The 20826-nt window shown below is 40.1% G+C and overlaps 1 long non-coding RNA gene across 1 annotated transcript in view; it reads left to right on the top strand.

The window, feature by feature from the left end:
* The window catches only part of LOC132384628 (uncharacterized), a 36868-nt gene extending 16354 nt beyond the window's left edge, over window positions 1-20514 (top strand). The window contains exons 4-5 of the long non-coding RNA XR_009508952.1: window positions 6249-6434; window positions 14782-20514. This is a non-coding gene — a long non-coding RNA (uncharacterized LOC132384628). The remainder of the gene's footprint in view (window positions 1-6248; window positions 6435-14781) is intronic.
* Window positions 20515-20826: the final 312 nt, after the last annotated feature.

Here is a 20826-nt window from a genome sequence, read left to right as displayed (position 1 = left end):
CCAAAAGCTACCCAAGATAGAAAGCCACTCTCAATTATAATTGAGTTCCTTCTGTACAGCACCAACGCAGAGATTCTACGAAGGGCCTGGGGTAAGAAGAGAGTGTTTTTAGAGGGTAAATTAATATATTTCGACCAAGATTACCCCCCCAACAGTCCTCCAGGAAGTAAAGCGAGTATTAGAGCAAAGTAACATTAGATTTCAAACTCCGTACCCTGCTAAACTTCGAGAGTTTTATGACAACGGGACGCAGTTATACCAGACAATGGAAGAGGCAACTACAGACATGAAGGCCAGAGGGTTGCCTGTCAGCATGACCAAAACGAAAGCAAGCCTGGCTGGGGAATTGTCCCGCTCGGCTTGGGAAATAGTGCGAGAAACGAGAAGGCAGGAGACGGAAGGAAGCCAAGAGAAACCTATCAGGAAGAGACCAGGAGTTTCCCAAAGACAGTCCTCAACCCCTTCAGAAGAGCCATAAGGTTTGGCTAACTTCAAAAATGTTGAGAAGCTAAACAGAAGCATAAGTACACGTTGATATACCTATCTCGAGAAATACTTATTATAATGTGGATTTTATATTACTTAGTTGTTATTCTTTATTCGCTCACTTACTCCTTTCCCCCCCACCAAAATGAGAATATATGTGTGCGTGTGTGTGTGTGTGTGTGCGTGTGTATGTATGTATGTATGTATATGTGTGTGTGTGCGCATATATGTATGTGTATATATAGGAGTACACAGGGAAATCTTTTCTGTGTAATGGATTTGTTCATTGACTTTTATGAATACTGCAATGGGGGCCCTCAACTCACAAATAGGAGGGGTTATCCCCCACAGCTAGACATTTCCTCTAGCTCAACGCAGGGTCATTTACTAGAGACCTCAACCTTGGAATCAGACGTTCGTTGCCATTTTTGTTATTATTTGAGTTTCTTGGTTCTTATTTGTTCAGGGAGTAGCTCGATTAAGTTTTATTCTAATTTCAATGATACATTGACAGATAAATACAGATGTCTAAGGACAAGGTAAAATTCATTTCTTTTAATGTAAATGGGCTATTAAATCCAATCAAATGTAAGAGAATTTTATCCAAAATGAAAAAAGAACAAGCCCATGTAGGAAAGTGATAATAAACATAAAAAAACTAAAGAGAATGGGCTTCACTAATCTGTTTTTCTCCTCATATAAATCAGGACATAGGAGAGGAGTTGCTATTCTTATCTCAAGTAAGCTAAATTTTGAAAAAATATTCGAAATGGGAGATATGGAAGATAAAGAAGGCAGATATATTCTGGTAAGGGGGAATATAGATGGCAATTCAGTTACTCTACTGAATATATACGCACCCCCAGGAAGTGATATTGGTTTCTTTCAGAACATTACTGATATTAAAGTAACAGAAACAGAAGGTCTCCTGATATGTGGGGGAGACTTAAATTTACAATTACAACCAAACTTAGACTCTTCCAATAGAAAAACCTATGAAACAAAATCTTTACGTAAGAAAGTTAATACACTTTTTGAGGATGTTGGATTAATTGATATATGGAGGGACCTTTTCCCTGACAGAAGGGATTACACTGATTATTCTGCTCCACATTCTGTATATACAAGAATAGACTACTTCATAACATTTGGAAAAGACAAAGACAAAATAAACACCTGTGGAATTGGGACAATAGATGTAAGTGACCATGCACCTATATATTTATCTGTTGATTTTGACCTACAACCAAAGAATACTATTTGGAAACTAAATTCAAGTCTACTCAATGATCCATACTTTAAAGAACAAATTAAAAAAGAAATTGGTCTCTACTTAGAATTTAATGATAATTTGGAGATTTCACCTCCCATTTTATGGAATACTTTGAAGGCAGTCTTAAGAGGGAAAATTATAGCGATATCTTCATGTAAGAAAAAAATAAGGAATAAAACATTAGAGGAATTACAAAATAGGCTGAAGGAACTAGAGAAAAAACACAAATTGAATTTGGCACCGGATACATTAGGGGAAATTAAAAGAATTAGGAATTAAATAAATAATTTGGCTATGCAAGAAATCAGGAAAAACTTAATGTTTCTGAAACAGAGACATTATGAAAATGATCAAAATCTATGAAAATATTGGCATGGAAACTGAAAAAAAGATAGCAGAAAATACAATTCATAGAATTAGGGACCCAAGAACGAAAATGATAAAAAATAAGCTAAGTGAAATTCAAGAAGCTTTTGAAGTGTTTTACAAAATGCTGTATTCCAAAGTTCCAGGGGGAAGCATAACCCAAATTGACACCTTCTTGAATTCTCTAGAGTTACCCACTTAAAGTGAAGAACAAAATAGAAGGATGACTGCTGACATAACTGAAGTTGAATTAAAAGCTGCAATTAGTAGGCTTAAATTAAGCAAGTCACCAGGATCAGATGGGTATACGGCAGAGTGGTACAAAGAATTTAAAAATGAGTTAATTCCTGTTTTACTCTCCACACTGAACAGGGCTCTAAAAAAGGCACAAATGCCACCCAGTTGGAAGGAAGCAATAATCTCAGCTATACCGAAAGAAGGCAAGGATAAAATGGAATGCGGGTCATTTAGACCAATATCCATTCTTAATGTAAATTATAGGTTATTTACCTCCATCATGGCCAAACGATTAGAGGAGTTTCTACCCATATTGATACGTAATGATCAGACAGGTTTTATATGACAACGCCAGACTCAAGACAATATACGAAGGACACTTCACATTATGGATCATATACAAAAAAATAAAATCGAAGCAATAGTGATAAGCATGGATGCTGAAAAAGCATTTGATTTGGTTAATTAGATTTTTCTTTACAGAGTTTTACATAGATTTGGTTTCCAAGATGCAATTATTAAAACTATACAGACACTATCTGACAATCCTACTGCTAGGATTAAAATCAATGGATATTTATCAAATAGTCTAACTCTAGAAAGGGGCACGAGACAGGGTTGTGCATGGTCACCACTACTCTTCACATTATATCTGGAACCATTAGCTCAGTACATCAGACAAAATGAAGATATCAGGGGAATTATTATTAAAGTGACAGAGCATAAATTGGCTTGTTATGCGGACAACATTTTGATCTATCTCGGGCAACCAACTAAATTGATGCAATCCTTTGAACAATATGGTCAATTATCAGGATACAAGATCAACATAGATAAAACCCAATTACTTTCATATTACTATAGCCCACCAAGAGAAATTGAAAGTCGATACCCCTAGGCATGGCACACAGAGTCTTTCAAATATTTGGGCATCATTATGCCAAAAGATTTGGCAAAATTATCAGAATGCAATTATCAGCCTCTATATAAAAAAATTAAGGAAGATGTGGCAAGATGGAGCCTGATTCCTTTTTTCAGTCACAGTTCAAGGATTGAGTCTATTAAAATGAATATACTGCCAGACTGTCATATCTCTTTCAGACCCTACCAATAGTGATTAATCAAAATCAATTCAATGAATGGAACAAGATGCCATCAAGGTATATTTGGCAGGATAAAAGGCCTAGAGTTCATCTCAAAACTTTGCAATTAGCAAAGGAAATGGGGGGATGGGGCTTGCCTTCTCTTAGAGATTATTATTTTGCAGCACAGTTGAGAGCTGTGATATATTGGTGCAACCCATCATATGACACTCAATGGAAAAACATTGAGTTGCAGGTACTTCCCATCCATATACAAGCAATTTTGGCTGATAACAACCTGCAAAGGTACATAAATACTATTGATAACCCATGGGTGAAATTGACTCTTAAAATATGGAAAACCACTATTAAAGTATATAATCTATAGGGAGATATTGCAATTCTTAAATGGTGTGCATATGACTCTGATTTTACACCAAATATATTGGATGCTAGATTTAAGGACCGGACAGCTAAAGGAATAACAGATCTTTGCAAGATAATGAAAGAAGGATCACTGTTCAGTTTTGAAATGCTTAAAGAGAAACACTTAATAGAAAAACAAGATTTTTATTGGTATTTACAGATGCGACAATATGTTAATAAGACGCTTAAAAATGTAACCAAGGCAAATATGTGCTTGATAGAGCTCTTTAGAAAAGCATATAATTCAGATAATGGTAGTAGAATCATTTCAAGCATGTATAAGGGGTTGTCAAATCTTAAAACACATTCGACTTCATACATTAAAACAAAATGGGAGAAGGAAGGAGGGATAATTGTATCTGAGGAAGAATGGACAACAATATGGGGATATCAATGGAATTGTACCAGTTCACAGAAATGGAGGGAGTTTGGATGGAAAAATTTGATAAGATATTTTATTACACCCTCTCGGAAATCCCATTATGATAGTAACCTCCCTGTTTTCTGGAGAAATTGTGGAAATCAAAATGCAAATCATTATCATATTTTTTGGGACTGCCCTGTTATCAAAAACTTTTGGAGAGGGATACACAATGCCCTACAAGACATCTTTAAATGTGAAATACCCTTGAAGAGTAAAACCATATATTTTGGATATATAGCTCAAGAATGGTTGAAAAGAGATAAATATTTAATGAATATACTGTTGGTAGCTGGTAAAAAGACTCTTACTAGGAAATGGATATCACAGGAGAGCCCAACTTTAAATACATGGATGGAAATTACAATGGACATTTACAAAATGGAGAAGATAACAGCATCTGTTAATCATAAGCTGGAACAATTTGATTCATACTGGGGAAAAATGGTTTAACTGCATAATGCCACATAGGCCTGATTTTATTCTCACAAATCAATGAATCTGTTGTAAAAAAAGATCACTCCCTACTTGTACATAGTTCTTTCCTTTTGCTTGTTTTTTCTTTCCACTCTTTTCTATAAGTGTGTACCCCAGATAAATACTTTGTGGAGATTTTGTGATATATATGATTATATGATGTATATGTACAATGTCTGAAATACATCTTACGGAAATGTTTGCTTGATGAACTTCAATAAAAAAATAAATTACAAAAAAAATAGTGCTCAGTAAAACAACTCAGATTAACCTTGTGGCATGTGACAATGAGTTGAAGCTGTAGTGTTTCACAGCTTTGCCAGTGAATGTAATGTAATAATTTCAGGAAAATCTGCCAGAAACACTCACAAACCAAACCTCTGGCTCAGATACAGCTTTGGTCTGAAATTCAGTCTCCTACTGGTATTTTAATTGGCTGTGAATTAAAATAACTTTAAAAAGACTTCTGTGCAACATGAAAGACATCAGTTTAATCAAGTAACACTGCATTCTGGTGTACACCACTAACATGGAGTTAATTGCATTTTGTGTTACTTTTACTCAACCTGTCTGCAGCTTAAATCAAAGTTCTCCTCACATCTCCTCTCACTGCTTCACTATTGGAAAGAACTTAATATCCTTTGTATGTTGCCTGTGCTATCAGTTAATAAAGTTAGTGTATTTTCTTTGATTATTCTATTCTTGGATGGCCTTTGTAACTTACACATCTCCTTAACTGGCTTCTTTTACTACAGAAACTTTTCCTCTTTTCAGTAGCATTATCTGTGCACTTAAGCAGAATGTTCCTTCATGTGTCTCAGAATACTCTATCACCAACTCTTTGCCACAGCTGTTCAGTTACCTCTTCACCATTTGGACACAGAAGATGCAAGGTGTCATTGACTAGACAGCCATCCCACTGTCTTTAATCAGAAATGCAGCTTTTCATTTTAGATAACAATATGTAGCCTTGAGAGTGATTTTTTTTTAGTTTTCTTATTCACCTCCTCATTCCCTCTGGAAAAGAGCTAATATATGATTGTTTTTATTTTCAGGAAATTATGCTTCAGTTTTGATATAATGTTTTTCTTTCTGGACAGAAGTGAAGTCTGTTTTCCCTCAGGATTCCCTTTCTATATTAGTCCTCCCTCAGTTATGGATGTCTATCTTAAAGACATTTCTGCATTTAAACAAAGTTCTCTAAATCTATTTATGTATTACCTTCCCACAGTGATCAGGCACCATTGTCTTTTAAGAACATAAGCTGCCAGTTTCACCATATGAGGCCACTTAAGAGAGTTGATTTGGAAATTGAAGTATTATTTCTATTGATACTTGAGCAACAATACTCTATTAAACAGAATAACATGCAATTGCATTTATAGAAGAATAGTGAACATTCCATTTAAATACACAAGCTTATTAAACTGTATTGATTTCCAACTTAATTTTCTCCTTTTCAATTCCTAACCTTCGCCAGGTAACAATAAAGTGAACAGTTCGTTGTGTGCAAAATCCAAATCTGCCCTTTTCACTCACAACACAAATAACAGCCAGCTGCAAATGAATCGCAGATTAATTCACTTGGTGAAAAAGCCTCCACAGTACCATCTGCACAGAAGGCATAATGTGAAGTACTGGTATGAAGAGCCAAGGGTTGGTATGGGTAAGTGGCATGATATTATTATTTTTGTTAATTCCAAATATAGCAGTATTGGTATGCAGCAAATCCCTTGGAATTATAGGGAGATGAGAAAATAACCTCGGGCATCACCTGAAACAAAATGAACGTTACTTTTAGCCTATTTGTGTAAATACATTTGCCCCCTTTCGGCAATGGATGTTTATTCTAACTCCCCACCTGGACTGTTAGAACAAATTTCTTGCTGGTTCTTCCCATTGTTAGACTCAGTCTCTTCTGAGCTCAACAGTGCTGTCAATTCCCAACATCACAGGGGTTCTTCCACTTCTCCAAAAGTCAGGTTCCCTCCTCTGAACGATTGGCCACTATGAATTTCCGGCAAGAAAGTGTTGGGCTAAATTTAAGTTCCTGAGGAATGCTCCCTTTAGATGTTGTCAGAGAGCACTGGGCAAAAAATCCAGTTCTTTGAATTATGGGTATAAATAGGAAATACTGACATCATCAGCATGATTTTTCTCCCCCCCCAGGGTTTCTTCCTTTCTTCATTTCTTTCATCTCCATCACAAAGCTTTATATATCAGTCAGCTGAATTAGAGCTCCTGTATAATCTGGTGCCTTTACCTGAGGAATGATCAAAAGAGCCTTTGAATGGGTCATCCTAATTCCTTGCTTGTTTTTTTTATATAGAAAGGCAAGAGAAAGAGAAATAAAAGTAGATGTAGGAGCTTTTATAGGATAAAGGAACAGACTAGCAAAGCCAAATGTGAGCCCCTGAGGGACTGAAGCAAAATAAATACTAGTGGGGTGTAAGGAAATGGCAGAGAAATTTAAGAATTATTGTGTCTGTCTTCATGGAAGATGCAAAACCACAGAATCAATCATCGAATAAGAATCTGAAAAGGATCCTCTAATGAGTATGAGGATCTATTATTCAAAAATGTGTATCCAAGGATTTAATCTGGTGGTCAGGTTCTACATAATTCGTACTGCAGGGATCTATACCTGTGTGTAACAAAATACAGTCTGCATCAACGATTTGACTGAGTGGATGAGATGACAAATTTCTAAGTTTGCTGATAATACTTAAAGTGGGATTATGAACAGAGGAGGATGTCAGGAGGTTTAAGGGGAGTTAGGCAAGCTGAGTGAGTTGTTAAGAACATGGCCCTTGGAAGAAGATGCACAAAATTAAAGATCATCTTTTAAAATTCAGGAATGGTGGGTTTTCTGTTTGCATTGTGTCGACTAGGACTAAGTTCATTAGGGGATGGAAGAATTAGAGCCTAAGGAATCGTTTGACAGGCTGGATGCAGGTCGGAAATTTTCACTGACTGTGGAGTAATTTCACACTTTTACAAAAAGGACTAGGCCACTTAGGATGGACATGAGGGGGGATTTCTTTACAAATCCTGCATTGAACCTTTGGAATTCTTTACCTCAGGAAGATTTGGAAAGTTGATTGTAACGTTCACGTAAAACAGAGACTGACCGATTTTGGGTACTTCAAATGATGTGGATATAGGGACAGGGTGTGATATAATCAAGTTTAAGTTTATTGTCATCTACATATATACAAACAAACAAATGAAACAACGTTCCTCTGGACCCACATTGCACCCACAAAACTTGCATCACACAAAGCACATCAAATAAAACATTACCATAAGTAAGTCATTAAAATATCATTCAAAGTGCAAGTAGTGCACAACACAGGTATACAGTAAATAATAAACAACTCGCTGTCCTAGTGTTAAGACTTTGGTGGCATGATCTTCATTAGTCTCATAGCTTGAGGGAAGAAGCTGTTACCCTGTCTCGCTATCCTAGTCCTGATGCGCCTATACTTCCTTCCTGATGGTGCTGGGTCAAAGAGGTTGTGGGACAAGTGGCAGGGATCCTCAACAACGGTTTTGGCCCTTCATATACAAGCTCCCAGACTAGCCTCTTTACCTCCTCTAAATGCCAACTCATCTTTCTTATTGATGAGGCCAAACGATGATGCTGAAAAAAAATTGATGAATGGTGGAGTAGTATTGATGGACTGGGTGACCTGCTTCCACTCCTAATCATTTTCTCCTCCTACAATGGGATCTAACTATCGAACCAAAACATGTGCAATGTCCTCTCTTGTTATCCTGTCTATTGGATGGGCCCTAATCATTGTCTACATAAAGCAACAATGTGTGGCTGTTCTTTTATCTAATTCACAATATTTGCTGCTCAGAATCCAGGCTCGACCATGATATAAAGCATAGAGATAAATAAGAAAAATATCTTGCATCTGTGCAGAAATGCAACCCCAAGCTCAACATGCTCATTTTTCCCTTATACTTCTGCTCAGGTTCTTTTTTCTGACGTCTTACAATGTGTCTTGTGATGCCCACAAAGGAGATATATATTGTGTAGGTTTGAGAGCTGCCAGAAGAATGTTGCCATATATAACCAGAGCCATCTTGTTCAAATGCCACACCAAAAGCCAAGTCTTCTCTATCTCCCTGTTTTCAGTATTAGATTTGCAGATCATATCCTCCATGTTCTTCACAGTGTAGGTTACTGGAGACATGGATGGGTCAAGTAAGTTCTTAGGAAAGGAGCACATACCTTCCCGTTTGATTGCTGAAGGTCTAATATAATGGGGAAAGTAACAAAGGAAGTATAGTAGTCCAGGTTAATGTCTAATGTCTTTGTTTTGAGCTATTGGTTGCACGTTAAATTCTTCTGTTTAATTTTAAATGTTAATATTACATATTCATCATTTACACAAATATTCCTCTCAAGTCAAGTGTTTCAGCATCCTTTAAGTTAATCACACTTCTGTTATTTAGCTAACCTCTTAATTTCTTTAATACTGTGGCGAGCATTCAGTCCCTGATAATAGAGGCAAAAAGCATATTTATCTCAACTGCTATTTTTATTACAACAAGCACAATAACAGATGGAGCACGATGGCTCAGTGACAATTAACTCCATCACATACAGTTTGGGGGAGGTGAAGATTACACACCTCGGTTACATTGACACACAAGTGAACAACTGTATAGCCCGAGCTAAAATAATTGAGGTTGAACATCTCACTATAATTCTACTGAACACGTAGACCATGAGTGCGTTTGAGAACAAGGACAATAAGTAGCACTGGCTGCTGGGAATGCTGGGGCGAGCTGTTGACCACTGCCTCCACTGGAGGGGTCAGCCATTCCTGGCAACCCCAGGGTCTACAACAAAGTCCAAAAGTTCTGGTTGTGGTTGACACTGCATCTGGGGCACTGGGGGATGTCCATAGCACCCCCCCACCCCCCCCGGGGAAGCACTGTTTGGTATGACAAGAGCAGGCACCTGGGCCCGTTTTTGACGGTCGCTAGCTGTGCTTTGGTTCTGCCGAGCCACATCATGAACAGCCAGCAGGTGCCCCCTGAGGTGCTGCAGCTACTCCGACCTGGCCTCCCCAGGAATCTCTGGCTCAGGAGGAGGCCAAGCACCAGATCCACTGGAGTGCACAGCAGCTCCTGCCCGAATGTGAACAAGCCGGCGTACAGCTGGTGCTCCCCTGAACTACTGTCCGTGGAGGGTGGAAAACCAATCAGAGGAGTGGGGGAGAGGAAGCAAGGAGGGGATAGGCAGGAAAGATGAAGAAGGGATGTAAGGGGAAAGCATTACGGGTAGTAGAAGGAGGCGGAACCATGAGGGAGGTGATAGGCAGCCAGAGGAGGAGGCAGAGTGAAACTGGGATGGGGGAATGGAGGGGGAGGGATTTACCGGAAGGTGGAGAATTCGATGTTCATACCAAGGGGCTGGAGACTACCCAGACATTATATGGGGTGTTGCTCCTCCAACCTGAGTTTGGCTTCATCATGGCAGTAGAGGAGGCCATGTATGGACATATCCGAATGGGAATGAGAGGGAGAGTTGAAGTGAGTGGCAACCGGGAGATCCTGTCTGTCGTGGCGCACGGAGTGTAGGTGCTCAATGAAGCGATCCCCCAATCTGCGTCAGGTCTCACCGATGTAGAGGAGGCCGCACCGGGAGCACCGGTTGCAGTAGATTACCCCAGTAGACTCACAAGTGAAGTGTTGCCTCACCTGGGACTGTTTGGGGCCCTGAATTGGGCTCTTCAATTTCATTGTCAATTTCTAATCCCGCTCCTGATGCCAACATGGCAGCCATTCGGTCCACAATGACAGAGAGAAAAGCCTGTTTATTTCAACTGCCATTTCGATTGCAACAAGCACAATAACAGACAGAGCACAATAGCTCAGTGAAAACACAGATGGAGGAGGTGATTATTACACACCTCGGTTACAGTCAGGGTGACGTACAGACACACAAGTGAACAACTGCGTAACCCGAGCTAAAATAAATTAACTTGAACACCTCACTATAATTCTACTGAACATGCACACCGCAAACTATGGTGAACTATGTCCCTGTCCGGACACGCCCCCTGCTGACTGCTCCTGTGGCCCCTCCCACAGGCCCCTGTATAAAGGCGATCAAGGTCTGATCCTCTGCCTCATTCTCCAGGATGTAATATGATGGTCACTCACTGCTGGTTCCTTCTTCAGTCAATAAAAGCCGATATCTCGCCTTACATCTCAGAGTGAGTTATTGATGGTGCATCAATTTTATTGACTGAAAGTTTTAAAACATGGAAACCGTTTTACGTCCGGAAAGGTTGGATTTGGACCCTCAAGACCCTGAAGCAGCTCTTGCTTTTGAACACTGGCTTGCATGCTTCCAATCGTACTTGGCGACTGACCCTGCCGTTATGTACAGAATTCTCCTCTCGAGGGTCACCCCAAAAGTTTATTCCATTATCCGGGACCTGCCGACCTACGAAGGGGCACTGGACGCCCTCAAAAGACAGTACCTGCGGCTGGTGAACACCGTCTACGCAAGACATCGTTTAGCTACCCGGCGACAGCGGCCTGGAGAATCGAGCGCCGAGTTTCTCCGAGCACTACAGACACTCGTCCGAACTTGTGACTGCAAGACGCTCATGGCAGAACACCATGCGGAGCTGCTGGTGCGAGACGCCTTTGTGACGGGACTGAGGTCAGTGTACATGCGCCAGCGACTGCTGGAACACTCCGATCTTACCTTACGCTCAGCGATCGAGACAGCCAACGCTCTGGAAGCTGCACTGCACTACGCCAACGCTGTCCAGTCGCGCAATTCCCCGCCGGTTCCGTGGACGCCTCAGACCCCGCCACCGCTGGCTCCCGCGAGCGAAATCGCCGCTGCCAGTCGCGATTCCACGAGCTCCCCAAACCCGACCACGGCGGTGGCCTGTCAGAAGCCTGTGCTTTGTTATTTCTGTGGCCACAAAAAGCCACAGAACGACAACACTGTCCAGCTCGAGAAGTGACCTGCTCCAGCTGCGGAAAGCAGGGCCATTTCGCCAAGGTCTGTAAGTCTAAACTGCAAGCGGAGTGCAGCGCTGCGGGTGAAACGTGGGGGCCACCATCTTGCATGCCCGGATGTGGGCGGCCATCTTTGTCGGCGTCAGCATGCCCCGCCCCCGACCCTCCGATGCTTACTGGGTACCCCGACGGCGATTCAATTCTGGCTGTAACTCTCGACCAAAGCGCCCCACACCCGCTTGCAAGGTCCATGATGGACATCCGGGTGGAGGGGCACAGGACTAGATGGCTGTTTGATACGGGCAGCACTAAGAGTTTCATTCACCCGGACACAGTGCAACGCTGCGGACTCGCAACACGGCCAGTAAGTCAGAAGATCCATTTGGTTTCTGGGTCGCATTCCACAGACATCCGGGGGGGTTGTGTAGCGACATTGGTGGTGCAAGGCACAGAGTATCGGAACTTTGCGCTACTGGTCATGCCTCAACTGTGCGCACTGTGCTATTGGGGCTGGACTTCCAGAGCCACCTCGAAAGTGTGACTATGGTATACGACGGGCCCCTCCCACCACTCACTGTCCAGAATCCTCAGTTCTGTGGGACTTCATCACCACTGACCACACACACACAGCAACACACACATCCCATCCAACACGACAGCTGTGCTACCGACACCATTTGCAGTCTCTCCACTCTCGAGGTCCCTCCCCCGCCGCTGTTCGCCAACCTGACCCCGACTGTAAACCGGTGCAGTGGCTGCTCAGGGAGGGGATCATTGAGCCAAGCACAAGCCCTTGGAGGGCCCAGGTGGTCGGATGGTGGCCCCACCCCCCCCCCCCCTCATGAACTCCTATTCTCTTTTCCCAGGAAGTCTGTCACTCTACCAGTTTGGCTGATGTCCCCGGGGCCAGTGCTGCTCCGGAAACATGTGAGGAGCAATAAGTACTCCCCGCTGGTAGAGAGGGTTCACCTTCTGCATGCGAACCCCCAGTATGCTTACGTGGTCTTACCTGATGGGCGGGAGGACACGGTCTCCATCCGCGACCTGGCACCCGCAGGAGCAGCAGACCACTACCCTGAACACTCTCCGGTAACTATGAACCCTGTACCCGAGGTGACACCGCACTCACCAGGCCCTACATGGACTCCTCACGACACTTATATACCAGGTGCCTCGCACATGCATGAGCTGGAACCAGCACAACCTCCATCTCCTGTGCAATCACCAATGTTGCCGGCATCTGTGCAATCACAGCCGGTGCTACGTAGATCGCAGTGACAGATTCGACCACCTGATAGACTTGACCTGTACGAAACTTTGCCACATGGGGACTCTTTTAAACAAAGGGGGGGGTGAATGTGGTGAACTATGTGCCTGCCTGGACGCGCCCCCTTCTGACTGCTCCTGTGGCTCCTCCCACAGGCCCCTGTATAAAGGTGATCGAGGTCTGATCCTCTGCCTCACTCACTGCTGGTTCCTTCTTCAGTCAATAAAAGCCGACATCTCGCCTTACGTCTCAGAGTGAGTTATTGATGGTGCATCACAAACACATTTTAAAACAAGAACAGTAAATAGCACTGGCTGCTAGGAATGCTGGGGGAGCAGTTGATCACGCCCCCTGGAGTGCTACAGTACTTTAAAGTTCAAAGTAAATTTGTTCTTTTATCTGTTTTATTTTATTTGGAGATACAGTGTGTAGCAGTCGCTTCTGGCCCTTTGATGCAACACTGCTCCAGCAGCCCCTATGACCCTGGTTCATCACGGGACAATTTACAAAGAACAAGTAACTTACCTGATCCGTCCTTGGACTGTGGGAGGAGACAGGAGGAAACCGAAATTGAACTCGCAATGCCCCAAGCCGTAAGAGAGTTGCACTAACTGCTACACTACTGTGGTGTCCGAAGTACATACATGTCACTATATTTCACTCTGAGATTAATTTCTTCTGGCATTCATAGTAAATGGAAGGAAACACAATGGAATCGATGATAAACCACACAGGACTGTGACCTAATAATTCTTTAATACCAGTACACTTCTTGGAGGGTTTCTGTTTTAACATTCCACAAGAATCTAAGGAAAAGGAGCAGGAGAAGTCTGCAAGCCTCTTGAGTCAGATACAACTTCCAGTGTCTTCACGGCTCATCTGATTTTTGGTCACAATTCTATTTTTCTGCTGTATGCCCACAACTGTTTGTTCAAGGAGTTCAAAATCAATCTCTCCCAATCATGGGTATGTATGCATAGATTCATTTTCTAATGGGATCATCACTTATTCCTCTAAATTCCAACGGCCACAGATGCGTACTTAAACTCTTCATCCCAGGAATGTATCAAGTGAGTTTTCACTGTACTGCCCTTCAATGTATCCTGTCTTAAAGAGACTAAAACTCTACACAGTGTACTGGATGTGGCCGAACCAGAGCCCAGCACAGATGTCGCAAAATACCTTCACTCTTGTACTTCACCCTCTTGCAATAAAGTCCATCTTTTAACCTCTTCAACTCACTCTCTTTCTTTTCCCCACTTTGATAGCATTGACATGCACTTCACCAGGAATTTTTTTCTCTACCTTCTTTTCTGGTACAATTAAAATGTGTGTTTGTCTCTTGCTTTTCATTTCTGGTGAAACATTAACCAAAACCATCCTTTTTCCATAACTGCTGATTGATTGTATCTTCACTAATTGTAAATGTTATTTATGATTCAATTTTTAGAACTTTTCTATATAGTCCCAATGATTATAATTCTTAAACTGCTTAATAAGGAATTGTTAACTCTAAAGTGTTCACTTTTCCTTGGACAAATTCCTTGTTCATGCTCTGAACGTTTCAAAGGAAAACCAGGACAGGAAGCTCTAAAAGCTGATAAAGCACAAACATCAACAGAAGTAATTTATAGTTTATCATCAAAGTTCTCCATTGCAGGAAAAGGTTTTGAATTGGTAACCTAATTTTTACTTTTTACTGTGGAATATTAAAAGCACAACCTTTGTTGTTTGTATAACACAGGGAAAAAACACCAGACAATGGGGACGTATGGATCTTTCCTCGGGTTGTGTGACTCCTTACAGAAGTGAAACCATGTGCCGATGACTGTATCTCATGAGAAAATATGGCAGCAAGAAAGACCAGAATCGTGGCAATTTCTGTATAGGACCATTGTTATTCAATAGATACAATACCTGTTCCATGTATATTTTAAACCATGCTGGAAATTATTAATGTGAAAGAATAGCATAATGTGAACAAGTCAGTTAAAAATTAATAAAGATTAGCAGGAAATATAATACTGATCTATTCATGAAAGACCATCCCATTTCAATGTTGGGACCATGTGTCTCAGTAGAAATAAATCCAAACCTGTGACGGCTAACATCTAAAAGGATAAAGCAAGTATGTAAATATAATCACACCCAGCTTGAAGTTTCCTTCCAAGTTACACACTGTCCTGTCTTGTTCCTCCAATGTCTCTGCTTCGTAACCTGAGCTCTCCCCTTCAAAAAGCCAAATGACAGGATGACAAGGCCTCGACAGTGGTGAAGAATACCAAATTAATTACATGTACATGCATCATTAATTGTTGCTCAAGAATAGCTAGAATTTGGAAATAACCATCTTGCCAGCATTGTCATAACACATTAATTAATAAAATGTCCCACTGTTATAGATCACAGGAAAGAATACATGAATTAAGCTTTTCATCCAAAGATGCAGAGTGTTGAATTCAAGAAAGCCATTTTTGTGGTGAACTACATTGCTTCTGAAATGTTACGTTTTTGATCTTTGCTTATGAAGATTTTTAATGTTATAGGAGTGGAAATACTGGGGGAGGAATCACCAAGAGTGACTTTGTGATTAATTCATAGGTGACAATTTAATTTGGGTTTAAGCTAGATAGAATTAGGCAATTCAGTAAAAACTTCACAGCTTTCTGCATTTTGCTTTTTATAAATGCCTACTAATTCACTTTCTGAAAGATATTTCTTTAAGCTCTATATTCTCAGGTTGAAGAACATATACTTTAAAATACAAAAGTCTGCTGAAATTAGTACAACCTTAACACACATGAACACTATTTAGACCATAAGACAGAGGAGCAGAATTAGGTTACTTTGTCCATGGAGTCTGCTCTGCCATTTCAGTATGGCTGATCCATTTCCCTCTCAAACCCACTCTCCTGTCTTCTCACCATATCCTGTCCTGCCCTGACTAATCAAGAAGCTGTCAACCTCTTCTTAAATGTACCCACTGACCTGGCCTCCTCAGCCAACTGTGGCTATAAATTTCACAGATTCACCACTCTCTGGCTAAAATAATTCCTCCCTTTCGCTGTTCTAAATCGCTATCCCTCCATTCTGAGGCTGTGCCCTCTGGTTCTAAACTCTCCCACTAAGCGAAACAACCTCTTCACATCCACTCTATCAAGGTCTTTCAACGTTTGATGCTTTAATGAGATTGCCCCTCATTCTTCTAAATTTCAGCAAGTACAGGCCCAGAACCTTCAATTGTTGCTCATGTAATATCTTACATTCCTGGAATCATTCATATGAACCTCCTTTGAACCCTCACTAATGTCGGGACATACTTTCTTAAAGAAGGGGCCCAAAACAGCTCTCAATACTCCAGGTGAGGCCTCACCAGTGTTTTATAAAGCCTCAACGTGACATCCTTGCTTTTATATTTCAATTCTCATGAAATAATATTGCATTCACCTTCCTCACCACAGACTCAACCTGCAAACTAACCTTTAGGAAATCCTTCATGTGAACTCCCCAATCCCTTTGCACCTCAGATTTTTAAATTTTTTCTCTGTTTAGAAAATAGTCTATGCTTTTATTCCTTCTACAAAAGTGCGTGAATATACACTTGCCGCCATCTACCATCTCAGCCCATTTTCCTAATTTGTCTAAGTCCTTCTGTAGACTCTCTGCTTCCTCAACACTATCTGACCATCCACCTATCTTCATATTGTCAGCAGACTAGCCACAAGGCTGTCATCTAAATCATTGACATACAATGTAAGAAGGACCTGGTCCCAACATAGACCCGTCACCTGGTAGCCAGACTGGAAAGGATCCCTTTATTCCCACTCTTTGCTTCTTCAAAGAATTCCAAAAGATTTGTCAGGCAAAATTTTCCCTGAAGGAAAGTATGCTGATTTTGGTCTGTATTATCATGAGTCTCCAAGTACCCTAAAACCTCTATCCTTAGTAATCGACTGGTAAAAACCAGTTTATACTGGTTAAAACTAGTTAATACTGGTTAAAACTGATTTATACTAGTTAAAACGGGTAAAACTGGTTTACATAGGGAAATACTGGATTTATACTGATAAAAACTGGATAAAACTGGTTTATACTGGTTAAAACTTTTTAAAACATTGTTTTATACTGGTAAAAACTGGTATATACTGTTTAAACAGGTAATAACGTTAACAGGCAAATACTGTAACAACTGGTTTATACTGTTTAAAACTGTTTTATTCTGTTTATACTGGTAAAAAGTAGTTTATACTGGTTAAAACTGGTTTATACTGGTTAAAACAGGTTTATACGTAAAAACAAAACTGGTTTATACTGGTTTTATACTGGTTAAAACCACTTTTATACTGGTTAGAACTTGGTTAAACCAGTTTATACTGGTTAAAACTGGTTAAGATAGGTTTATACTGATAAAAATCAGTTCATACTGGTATAAACTGGTTAAAAAGGATTAAAATGGTTTATACTGGTAAAATTGTTAAAAACCGCTTTAAACTGGTTAAAACTGGTTAAACATGTTTTGACTGGTTAAAACCGGTTTAATCCAGTTTATACTGGTAAAAACCGGTTGAAACTGGTTTATACTGGTTAAAACTGGTTTAAACCAGTTTATACTGGTAAAAACTGGTATATACTGATTAAAACAGGCAAACTGGTTTATAACAAAACAAAAAAAATGGTTTGTTTTTTAAAACAAAAAAAATGGTTCACAGGCAAACTGGTTTATACTGGTTAAAGCTGGTTTAAACCAGTTTATACTGGTAAGAACTGGTTAAAATCAGTTTATACTAGTAAAAACTGGTTTATACTGGTAAAAACTGGTTAAACGTCTCTACTGTTTAAACTGGCTTAATCCGGTTTATACTGGTTAAAATAGGTTTAAACCGGTTTATACTGGTAAGAACTGGTTAAAAATTAAAACTGGTTAAAGCTGGTTTATACTTGGAAAAACTTAAAACTAGTCTATACTGGTAAAACTGGTTAAAACTGATTTTATACTGGTTAAAACTGGTAAAAACGGGTTTATACTGCTAACAACTGGTTTAAACTGGTTTATACAGGTTAAAACCACTTAAAACTGGTTTAAACAGGTAAAACCGGGTTATACTGGTTAAAACTGGTAAAAACTGGTTTATTCTGTTTATACTGGTTAAAACTGGTTTATACGGGTTAAAACAGGTTTATACGTAAAAAAGGTTTATACTGGTTGAAACTGGTTAAAATTGGTTTATACTGGTAAAAACCAGTTAAAACTGGTGTAAACCGGTTTATACTGGTTTATACTGGTTAAAGCTGGTTTATACTGGTAAAACTGGTTTATACTGTTTAAAACTGAAACTGGTTAAAACTGGTTTTACTGCTTAAAACCTGTTAAAACTGGTCTATACTGGTTAAAACCAGTTTAAACGGGTTTATACTGGTTAAAGCTGGTTTATACTGTTTAAAACGGTTTGAAACTGGTTAAAACTGGTTTTATACTGGTTAAAACCTGTAAAAACTGGTTTATACTGGTTAAAATGTTTATACGGTTAAAAACTGGTAAAAGCTGGTAAGAACTGTTTTAAACTGGTTTATACTGGTTGAAGCTGCTTTATACTGGTTAAAGCTGGTTTATCCTGGTTTATTCTGGTTATACTGATTAAAGCTGGTTTATACTGGTAAAAACTGGTTTATACTGTTTGAAGCTGTTTAAAACTAGTTTATATTGGTTAAAACAGGTTTATAATGGTTAAATGTTGTTTATTCTGGTTTTACTGGTTAAAACTGTTTTATACTGGTTAAAGCTGGTTTATACTGGTTAAAACTATTTTATACTGTTTAAAACTGGTAAAAACTGGTTTATACTGGTTAGGAATGCCATGTTTGATATCTAACACGTTCCATGCTCAGTGAGCAGGTGCAGAAGCTCTGAATGAGCTATCGTGGATGTACACTGGAATATTCATTTGGTCATATACCCATTATACAGCCATTCCCTGCACACTCTCCTGCAAAAGCTGAATCTCATCAGGATGCAGGAACATTGAATTACTCTTCACAGCAGAGTTTGATTTAATTAAGTGAATATTCAGGCAAATTCAATCATGTTATAATAAAACCTAAATTAACAAATGATACTAATAAGTACTTATTCAGTAATTTAAAATATACTGCAGAAATTCCAGCATGGTTCCAGAGGACTAAAAAATTGCAAATGACACTCCAAACTTCAAGACGGGTGGGAGGCAGAAGAAAGGAAACTATAGCCTGACTTCAATGTTGGGAAGATGCTTCAGTTTTAACATCCAGCTCCTCAGTTTCACTGGCACAGCACCATTCACTGATCTTTGAAAAAAATGGATTGTGCTTTTCAAGTATAACTTTAAATTTATATATTAATTAATTATTAAAATAAAACTTTGAATCATCTTCAGCTATTTATACAATTTATTGATGATTCAAAATGAGAAGAAGGCCTTCTGACAACTCAAGCTACCAGCACTCTGTGCTCTTTGCTGGTGCATGGAGAGTCATTCAGTGTTGAGGTTAAGTGTAATCGGACCAAGTGTAGAAATAGAAATGGGATAGAAAACTCTATTAGGTTTATCAAGTGGAAGCCCTCCAAAACAACGAGTATTATGGGTTATTTGCAGGCAGGACAGACATGGATCAGGAGAAAATCAGAATTAGATTTATTATCACTGGCATATGATGGGAAATTTGGTATTTGTGGCAGCAGTAGAGTGCAAAGATATACAAAACTCTATAAATCATAAAAATTGATAAATAGTGCTAAAAAGAAATGACGAGGCTGTCGAACATTGGACACTACAGCTCAGGAACTGGCCATTCGGTCCACAATGTTGTGCCAAACCAGCTGAAAAGCAAATCAAAAACATACAAACAATAATTCTTACTACCTGCACCATGTCGATATCCATTCACGCACCTTTCCAAATGTCTACTAAAGGCCTCTAATGATTTTGCCACTACCACCATAGCAGTCAGCATACTTCAGGCATCCATGACTCCCTGAGTAAAAATACTTACCCCTCACATCTCCCTTGAATCTACACCCTCTCACCTTCAAATGCGTGCCCTCTGGTGTTAGGCATTTCAACCCTGGGAAACAGATACTCTAAATCTAATCTTGCAAACCTCTATCTGATCTCTCCTCAGCCTTCAGCGCTTCAGAGAAAACAACCCAAGTTTATCCAACCTCTCATGATAGCACATGCCCTGTAGACCAGGCAGCATGCTGGTAAACCTCTTCTTCACCCCCTCCAAAGATCCAACATACTTCTTATAGAGGGGAGACCAGAACTCCAGATGTGATCTAACTAGAGTTTTATAAACTTGCAACATCACTTCCTGACTTTTAAACTCAATGCCTCAACTAATAAAAGCAAGCATTTTGCAAGTTTCTTCACCACCTTATCAAGGAACTATGAACTTGGATTCCAAGATCTCTCTGCTCAGGAGCACTGTTGAGGATCTTGCCCTACCATTTGTCCTACCGAGGTGCAGCACCTCACACTTATTTCTGTAATGAGAAGAGGGCATGTCCCAGATGGTGAGGATTCTTAGTAAAGGACGCCAACTTCTTGAGACACTGCCTTTTGAAGATGCCCTTGATGGTGGGGAAGATTGTGCCCGTGATAGACCCGGCTGAGCTTGCAACCCTCTGCAGCTTCGTCTGATCCTGCACATGGGAGCTCCGTACCGGGTGGCAATGCAACCAATCAGAATGCCTCTCCGCAGTACATCTCTAGAGATCTGTGAGAATTTGCATCTCTTCAAACTCCTGATGAAG

Source organism: Hypanus sabinus, chromosome 2 (assembly GCF_030144855.1).
Source record: "Hypanus sabinus isolate sHypSab1 chromosome 2, sHypSab1.hap1, whole genome shotgun sequence".
Lineage (NCBI taxonomy): Eukaryota > Metazoa > Chordata > Chondrichthyes > Myliobatiformes > Dasyatidae > Hypanus > Hypanus sabinus.
This window is presented reverse-complemented; position numbering and strand designations above follow the sequence as displayed.